The sequence below is a fragment of the Jaculus jaculus genome, chromosome 4, assembly GCF_020740685.1.
Source record: "Jaculus jaculus isolate mJacJac1 chromosome 4, mJacJac1.mat.Y.cur, whole genome shotgun sequence".
NCBI lineage: Eukaryota > Metazoa > Chordata > Mammalia > Rodentia > Dipodidae > Jaculus > Jaculus jaculus.
Genome location: NC_059105.1, coordinates 98,101,507 through 98,111,487, shown reverse-complemented (window position 1 = coordinate 98,111,487; position 9,981 = coordinate 98,101,507). Strand labels below are relative to the sequence as shown.

The window sequence follows — 9,981 nt, the reverse complement described above, 5'->3', positions numbered from 1 at the left end:
ATAGACACAGACCACAGACAGAGCACAACTGTACCAAAACCAGCTTGGGTGAACCAATGAGTGTATTGGGGTTACTGTGGAGCTTGTTGAAGGGCTATTTATAGGATCAATGGATGACCAGGTCAGTTGCATCATCAAAAAGCCCAGCCCAGCCTGGAAGTGAGCACATTGCCCAAGCTGCAGGCACCTCTGCTGGTCAGAGTGTCTCTTCCTATGAAGTTTTTTTTTTTTTTCTTTTTCCCTTCATATATCTTTTTTAAACACTTTTTGTTGATGGCTACCATAATTGTAAACAATAAACCATAATAATTGCCTCTCTATCCCTACTTTCCCCCCTCTCAAATCTGCCCTCCATCATATCCTCTCCCCCTCTCAATTAGTCTTTCTTATTTTGATGCCATCGTCTTTTCCTCCTACTATGAAGGTCTTGTGTAGGTAGTGTCAGGCCCTTTAAATACCTTCAGGGTGGGGATTTGCAAACTTTCTTCCCAGACTTGTTGAATTCCTGAGTCTCTTGAATTTCTTTCCTTCTCTCCGGGAGGGGATATTTCAATTTGGGGAAAACTGCAACACACTACCAACCTGTTGGCTTTCATATTCAATCTCATATAATTAAATGCTCAATGTTGATGACTTACAATCTGATAACCCAGGCTTCCTCCCTGACTTCTGATCTTCATATTGAACTGGATATTGGTCATCTCCCTCAGGAGGACAAGCGAGTATCTCAGAGATCAACTACTTGTGGCCATAATGTGCTACAAGGTCTTGAGCCAGCTCTTCCGATGATTGATATCTCAGTTAGATGCAATTAAAAAAAAAATGGCTATGTACATAGTGTGTATACAGCCATGTTGGTAGCATGATAGCCTCCTCCCTGTTCTCCCCACTCCACAGGGACCTTTGTTTTTGTGGAATGTGGGTTGTGCATTGTGGAAGTAGCCATCAGTTATGGGTGAGAGGCAATGTCTCTGTGCATAATGTCCCAATTTGTGGCTCTAACTATCTTTCCACCCCCTCTTCTGTGAATTTCCCTGAGCCATATTCAGTTCATTTTAGGTCAGCTTCATTGGGGGGCCTCTGTGTCTCTTGATATCTCGTTTGGTATTTTGGACTGTTGAGTTCATTTTAAAACTCCATTCAGAGTGCGATCCTATTTCCACTACTCCTTCTGCTCTTACTTGGTCCACATCCCTTCCACCTCTCCTGTGGATAACAGTCCCAGATTGCTAAGTGACCTTCTTATAAAACTGTGAGTCAGGTCAACCTCACATTTTCTTTTTCACCCAGAGTTTTAATAATGACAAGAAGACCCCCATAGTCTGGTTATCTAATGCCGCCCTGACATTATCCTCTATGCTCCATCCTTGATCACTCACTAAGGCCACACTGACCTCCATGTACTTTCTCAGTCATGGCAGGCTGAACATTCACTGCCAGATTTGTGCTTGCTACTTCTTAGTAACCCCCTGCATGGAACATCTGCTTCCCACTGCCAGATCTTCATGGCTTCATGGCACTTTGTATAGGTCACTACTTTATCAGTTATCTCTCACACAGCATGAAGTTTTGTGGTTGCACAGTACCCTTCCACTTCATTGCTTCCATACTTTTTCCTTACCCATGCTTAGATTACTAGCTTATATATCTTATAAATTTCTATCAATTTTTAAACTAGTATGTTATATGTAATGTTTTTCTTTGTTAGGTATATTATACAAAACACTATAAACTTGGGACCTTACATATATTTCTTATGTTTTTTTGTTTGTTTGTTTTGTTTTTCAAGGTAGGATTTCATTCTGGTCTAGGCTGACCTGGGAATTAACTATGTAGTCTCAGGGTGGCCTTGAACTCACAGTGGTCCTCCCACCTCTGCCTCCCGAGTGCTGGGATTAAACGCATGCATCACTATGCCTGGCTCTCATGGTTTTGATATTAAGAAATCCAAAATCCAGGGGCCAGCAGATTCAATGTCTGGTGACGGCTGGTCCTCATTGATGATGCCCTCCAATATGATCCAACATGTCAGGAAAAAGGCAAATCTTCTTAAAGATGTATTTATCTAAACCACAACCTAATCACACTCAAAGGCCCAACTTCCTAATCCCATCATTTTAGATGTTTCAACATGGGAAGTTTGAGAAGACATGAACATTCCATGTATAGGCAAACCCTAAATCTATATTCTCTGGACTGTGGGAAGTACTAGTAAGTGATGACCTCTGATGAGGAAAACCCTCTCTCTCATCTATGCCACTGAGAATCTCATTGTTGGCTAAGTGTAGGCCAAGCCTGCCTTCTATTTTTTTCACCTCTGTGGTATCTAGCTTACATCAGCTACTCAGAAGGAAAAGAAGCTCCTGTTTTTTTCCCTGATACAGAGACAATGTAGTTCAATTGTACCTTAGTCACCACATCTAAGACCAAATAAGTTAACTTGTTGTCATGAGGGTTAAGAACATTTTGTAGCAAGAATATTCTACACCATTTATATACAACCAGAGTTAGGTTGTTAGAGCACATTGCTAATGATATTTTATCTTGATAATTTTTGCTAGAATACATGTCAGAATATCTTAAGTTTTCAATCCTACTAGCAATGAAGGGAAGCTTCTGCTGCCATATATACAAATTCAGACTTTTACCATTTCAGTGGGAGCTGACGTAACTTGTTTCACTGTGATTGCTGTAGACTTTGTACACATCTTCACATATTTTGAATATTTATTATTTATTTTCACATATCGTTTATCCAACTTACACTATTTTTTCCCAATTAGCCTTTCTGTTCTTTTTCAATGGATTTATCTAAATATTTTGTAAATGTAAGTATTTTGTACCAGATTTTTATTTTCCCATAAAATTTTCTATTAATGTTATAAATGCAATAGAAATTGTGAATTATTGTGTCATCACAATATATTTGCTCTTTCCTTGGGTAATGGAAGGGTACTACTTGAAAGTTCCATTTTACAAAATAAGATTTTTTCATTTTTATGTAACAGCAGAATGATTTTTCCTTTAATATTTAATGTTAACCCATCAAAGATGTATCATTGCATGTGGACTAATTAGCGATCCATGTTTTATTTCATCAGCTTAGTCTAGCCAGCATCATATACTATTATTATTCCATTTTATTTACCTTATGATGACATTTTATAACATATCTAGTTTTCAAATAATTGTAGTCTTCCCTCTGCAATGTTCCTAAGGACTAAAATATAAAAATATTTTAATGAAATAGTTTTGGAGTATATCAGTATCTTTGCTCTTTTGTGTCACAGTGAACTCAGGTGATATTATATATTCATGCTTCTATGAAAGTTCTGCAAGTATCTTGTTACATTCATCTCATTTGCTATTGTAAATAGGATTTCATTCAGTATATTGGTAGGTTATCTGAGCAGGTTGTCACATATCCTGTTACACTATTTACTGTCTATAAATAGAGAATATTTCCATTTATTCTAAGGTACATTTTCTGTGTTGGATATGAATGAATGCTTTGAAGAAATTCTTAAAGAATTATTTGAAAATGAATCCCAGGAATGATTCCTAACTGTCAAGTATAGCATTCTTGTTGGGGGCAAGTCAACAAGAATACCATAAGTGACCATTTTCAACAGTATTATTCACTGAATTATGTTATGAAGAAAGTGGTTACAAGACAGCAGAGCAGTTTAGAATGAGTGTTGTGAGGTAAGACCCTTGGTTTGACTTCTGATTCTACTCTACTTAACTGCTCCATAAATTAACTCTAATTTCTTTGTGTATAAAAATAGTGTGCTAACACTGACTAGCTCCCAAAGTTGTTATGAGGATTAGAATAGAGGGCATAATGAACATATGACTTTTGGAATAATGCTCATAGCAAGCATCCAATAAGGACTCATTAGGAGAACAGGTGGAGTGTCAAAATACAACATTAAACACAGTATGTCTCTTCGTGAGACCAAGCCAGGACATTGCCACAGTGGCTCACCTTCCTCCACAAAGACATGCATTTTTGTCTTCTACTCAATGTCTTATATTAGCACCTGTTTTGAAAGAAAGATATAATTTATATTCCTGTCCTAGCTGTTGAGTATGTCCGAAATTTACAAAAGCTTCAAATAAGTTTTACTAAATTTCTCACATATTGTTGAGGGGTCTGAGTGCCTACCAGCCCATTCCAATGCAGATGTCAAAAATTCATTATGATATTCAAAATAGCTACATCTACTTATATGTTCCTAAAATAGACTTTTTTTCTGTTTGTATATTACATTATATATGGATAACTAAATTACAGAGGAATGTGTTTTCCAAGGTTCACTAAAATTAATAAATAGCAGTATCAGAATGGATTTTAGATTCAAATATCCTCACTTTTATCATCACATTCTTTCTACTTTCTCCTCAGTTTCAATAGGATTACTCAGAAAAAAACCCTTGGGAATATACACACCTAAGGTACAGGGAGTTGTTCTGAAATATTATCCCATCAAAGACTATCTTAGAGGAATTAGATTAACTGGCAGGGATTCATTAACCATGAGTTTGGCCATGTGTAACAAGCATATTTTCAAAGTCTGTCTTTTTGTGAATCAGGCATTCTATACCACTCCTCTGCATAGATTTTAAGTGCAGTTGGTTTGGATGGCAAGGGACTGTGATTCATCTTTCTCACATATTTGTAAGGGTAGCTTTCCCTTTTGTGAATATCCTGAAATCTCACAAAACAAGCCAAGTCTGGAAATCTGGGGTTTTCTTTTTGAACTTTATAGATGAATAAATATGCACATCTTACATTGTCTGTAACTTGACCTAGGAGGACACACAGCAACTTGTCCATACATATACCCCTTTGGGTGCCTTATCTTTCTTTTAAAATATTTTAATTTATTTATTTATTTATTTGACACACAGAGAGAGAGAGAGAGAAAGAGAGGAAGAGAGAGAGAGAATGGATATGCCAGGGCCTCCAGTCACTGCAAATTAACTCCAGATGCACGTGCCACCTTGTACATCTGGCTAACGTGGGTCCTGGGGAATCAAACTGAGGTCCTTTGGCTTTGCAGGCTAAGCCATCCCTTCAGCCCTTTATCTTTTTTTAAATCACACCATGCAAAGGATTGTTTAGCTAGAGCCAAAGCTCTCTAGCACATTTGAGAACAGCTCAGGAAACTGCCAGCAAGAACGTGCTAGGGGAAACCACAGCCCCTGCAGGGGCATAAGATACATCCTGGACACCTCTTTCCTCCAAAGTCTCTCAAGGCTGCCTTTTCTGAAGTTCTGAGAGCATCTGCTCACAGCCCTATGAACTAGGTCACCTGAGTAGCTCCTTGTGGTCCCCAATGATAGTAACACAAACCCCCGCTGGGTGGGTTACATGGGGCATCTCAGCTTCCCAGTGACTGCACAGAGCCTCCAGTCAGCCTTTGAGCACACTCAGGTTGACCCAGGAGAGCAGAAGCCACAGAAAGGGGAAGTTCCCTCTGTTGCAGGCAGTTCCTCCCCCAGCCAAATTTTTCAACACATATATTTCCTTCCCATTAAATCAAAATTTGTGTCACCCATATAACTGTGGGATGCTTGAAAACTGACAATTACATGGACTTAAACTATATATATATAATCTCCAACTATACAAGACAAGTTCTTCAAGCCAAATGTGAAGTGGGTGGTTACCCAGGAAGTGGTTTTATTTTAAAGTTTGTGTTCACCCCTAGCCCCCCCCTTTTTTTTTTCCTTCCCTCCTGTACTGAAATTAAGCACCAGCTAACAAAAGCCTATTCTTACAACATGTGACTACTCTTTCCGGTTTTGTTGAGCGAATCACTAACAGGAGTTAATAGCAGTTTCAATAACAAGTCATCACTGAGAAAAGGTACGTATATTTAAACTTTATGTTGTATGTGAAATTTGAATTTGAAAGTGTTTGCTAGTGTCCTACATCTTGGTGGAAAGATTTCAACAAAATGTGTTTTACTTATCATTAAAACATCAGCTTGTTTCCTTTGGTATAAAAATAAAAGCTCACTTTTATCTTTTTTTTTTTTCCTGCAAGTTACAAATTTTAAAGTCCTTTAAATGGAAATGTTATACTAGCATTTTAAAAATTTATTTTCTTTGCTAAGATTTTAAAGTGTTACAGACAGAATATAATAAAGTTTAGTTTGAAATTGCTTTTAATAGGTAACTACTAGTAAAATACAAGTGACAGTACATCTTCAAAGGATAGTTGTATGAAAACATTTGTTCATTCGTTATTCAAGATTCAGATAATGAGAGAAAAGGTCATACAAAAGAAAGAATCTTGCATTCCAGTGTGAAAGATGCTACTTCAAGGCATTGTGTTAAAGGTACTCTTAAGAATGTTCACAAATACATACCTCATTAAATAGCTATTAAAGAGCAAAGAGTTTTGAAAGAATATCCTCTGACATGAGAGTTGAACACTCTTCCCAAATTCTATTTAGAACACAGAATGAAGAAAGAATGATTCTCTAATTCTTACATAGAACTTCATGTTTAAAGCAAAAAGTCCCAGCCAATTTCACTGAAAGGCCCTTCTGGGAAGACAGCTGGAATAGATACAGTTTTGTTGTTTAAGGTCATAATACAAATTCTTTTTCAAAATATTACAAAAATAATAAACTTCAGAGGTGAAAAGGGTTTGTTAATCATAAATTGAAAAAAAAAACTTTTATACTGACTTTGCTGTTTTAGGATATCTTTGTGTGTTCTAACTAATATGCAGATAACATCAAATATTTCCAATCTCTCAGAGAAATATTTAAAATAAATCTGACTGTAGAATTTTGAAAGCATTTTTAATAAAAGGACAAGATCTGACCCACTCATCCCTAATATTATTTTTATTGTGCTGTTAGATAACAGAAGTGATGGCCCCACAGCACCATTTTATTTTGCTTGTTATTAAAAATGGTTTCAAAGTTGATAAGTGGCAACAATTCTCTTTCCTTCTATTGAAAGACACAAATGTTGTCTGACACAGTCAATTTAGTAGGAAATTATGAGGCATGCAGACACTCCATTTTAAGATCTTTTCAATTGTCTACATTGAAGCTAGCTACTTGTTGACTATTGAAATGACTATGGAAAAATAGAGATTAAAACGTGGTACCCAATACTTTTTTATTGTTATAGTGTAAGAAGATGCTGGTAATATGTATTTGCTTTGATATTCTGATTAGACTTTCAATTTGTCGTGTTTCCTCACAATGGAAAGCAGTATTTAAATCTGTCTTCAATATTATGCTGCTGGCCCTCTGCATCTAGAGGAACTGTATTGCTCAGATTATTTTGACTGATATGTTATTACTTGACATTTTTCTGTATTATGAAAAGAGCATGAATGAAGGTGTGTCAGACTCACACATTAGGGAGTCCCAACCCTCAGATGAGCATCTGGCATGTAAAAAAAAAATATAATAATAAGGCCAAAAATGGTTTAAAAATTGTTTAATTCTATTAAAATCCAAATTCTTTATAAACAAGTGAGTGCTTCTTTCAGGCATTGTCAGAATATCACTATTTTTGTGCAATATATGTACAATTAAGGGCAAGTTAAAGAAGAACATAATCTCTCGGATTTTCACAACAAAGTTTAAGGGGCTCAGTTGCAAGCCAGATATTCTGTTGTTTCTTTGTACACCTTATTTTTAATTTATGTTTTCATATTTAAAAACAATTTGTTAGCATATGACATAAAGCAATTTAGGCATCAATCATCCTTGTACTTTTAAATTTCCATCCCCCAGCCCCGGTTCTCCGCTCCTCCGTGTCACCTGTATCCTTTTGCCTTTCCTTTTCTCCCTCTTCCACCTCATCTCTTTATATTCACGTGGGGTTGTGGTTCTATATTTATAGATTTATTTCACATTTGTCCCCTACATATACATTCTTTATGTAGCTAAATAAGAAAAAAGAGTTTTAGGGAAGTAAACTGATACATGGATTCTCACAAAGTTATTTCAAAAGTCTTGTTAAAAGAATGCCTAATGGGCTGGAGAGATGGCTTAGCAGTTAAAGCACTTGCCTGTGAAGCCCAACTCCCCAGTTCGGTTCTCCAGTACCCACATAAGACAGATGCACATGGTGACACATGCTTCTGGAGTTTGTTTGCAGTGGCTGGAGGCCCTGGTGAGCACTTTCTCTGTCTGCCCCTTCCTTCTCTCCCACCCACCTGCTTCTTAAATAAATAAATAATTTTTTTTGTTGTTGTTTAAAAAGAATATCTAAGTGCATTTCCACTTAGTACCAGCATTTTGTAAGATTCAGAAAAGATGAATATTTGAGGTGCTGTTGTTTGATCCTTTTGAAGGCTCTATTCTAAGACACCCCGCATTGCCTGTGACTTGGAATTGCATAGCACTGGAACTTAGTATAGGTCAACCTTCTTTCTCCCATTTCTTTTTCCTCACCATTAAACTTTGGCAAATGTAGGCAATCTAAAACAGCTAATCATACTCCTAGAAGTCTACAGAGATCTGGCTTCCTTGCCAGGCCATCCCCCACTTTATTTTTCAGCAAAGCTTTAATGAGTGTTCTCAGCAGCCAGGACTCAAATGATAACTTAGATGCTGAAGATCTCAGTTTCCCATTAAGAAATTTGTGCCATGGCAAATGGTTGAGGAGAGACTTTAGGGCAGAGTATTTTGTTACCCTGTCTATTGTGTTTAAATAGAATATATGAGATCATGGATATCCATAGTGCCTGACACTACCTACACAAGACCATCATAAGAGGAGGAAAAGATCATGATATCAAAATAAAAGAGAGACTGATGGAGATGGGGAAGGGATATGATGGAGAATGGAATTTCAGAGGGGAAAGTGGGGAGAGAGGGAGGGTATTACCATTGGATTTTTTTTTTTATAATCATGGAAAATGTTAATAAAAGTTGAGAAAAAAAATTGAAAAAAGGTTAAAAAAGAATATATGAGAGTGTGCCACATGAATTAACCATCTTAGAGATTTAGATATTTCTATGAAATATTCTTTTAAAAAATTTTTTTGTTCATTTTTATTTATTTATTTTAGAGTGACAGAGAGAGAGAGAAAGAGGCAAAGAGAGAGAGAGAGAGAGAGAGAGAGGGAAAGAGAGAGAGAGAAAGAGAGAGAGAGAATATGGGCATGCCAGGGCTTCCAGCCACTGCAAACGAACTCCAGATGTGTGCGCCCCCTTGTGCATCTGGCTAACGTGGGTCCTGGGGAATTGAGCCTCGAACTGGGGTCCTTAGGCTACTATGAACTATTCTTGAAGAAATAGGTTTTTGTTTTTTTGTTTTTTTTTTTTACTCCTAGCAAGTTAAGCATCATTTTGGTAGAATTTTAAACAGTTTTTATTTATTTATTTATTTATTTATTTATTTATTTATTTATTTATTTATTTATTTGTGTGTGTGTGTGTGTGTGTGTGTGTGTGTGTGTGTGTGTGTGTGTTTCAAGGTAGGGTCTTACTCTGGTTCAGGCTGACCTGGAAATCACTATGTAGTTTCAAGGTGGCCTTGAACTTACAGTGATTCTCCTACCTTTGCCTCACAAGTGCTGGGATTAAAGGCATATGCCACCACACCTGGATAGGCAATTTATTCATTTATTTATTTACTTATTTGAGAGAGAAATAGAAGGAGAGAGAACAAGAGAGAGAGAGGGAGAGAATGGGTGCATCAGGGCTTCTAGCCTGTGCAAACGAACTCCAGATGCACGTGCCACCTTGTGTATCTGGCTTACATTGTTACTGGGGGAATTGAACCTGTGCCCTTAGGCTTTTTAGGCAAGTGCCTTAATGGCTAACTCATCTCTCCAGCCCACATTTTTAGACAATTTTTATAGCTGCATACTCAAAGAAAAATTTTGATATAATCATTTTATAAATGTAATTTTAAAAAGCATTTCATATTTTGATTTGCTAATGATTTGCATACTAGAAACATATTTTTATAATATAAAACAGACATTAATTG

General features: G+C 36.7%; 1 protein-coding gene across 1 annotated transcript in view; it reads left to right on the top strand.

The window, feature by feature from the left end:
* Positions 1-5,768: 5,768 nt before the first annotated feature.
* Positions 5,769-9,981, top strand: part of Arhgap15 (Rho GTPase activating protein 15) — a 671,175-nt gene continuing 666,962 nt past the window's right edge. Inside the window, exon 1 of the mRNA XM_004651815.2 lies at positions 5,769-5,875. The gene's annotated coding sequence lies outside the window, so the exon portion shown is untranslated. The remainder of the gene's footprint in view (positions 5,876-9,981) is intronic.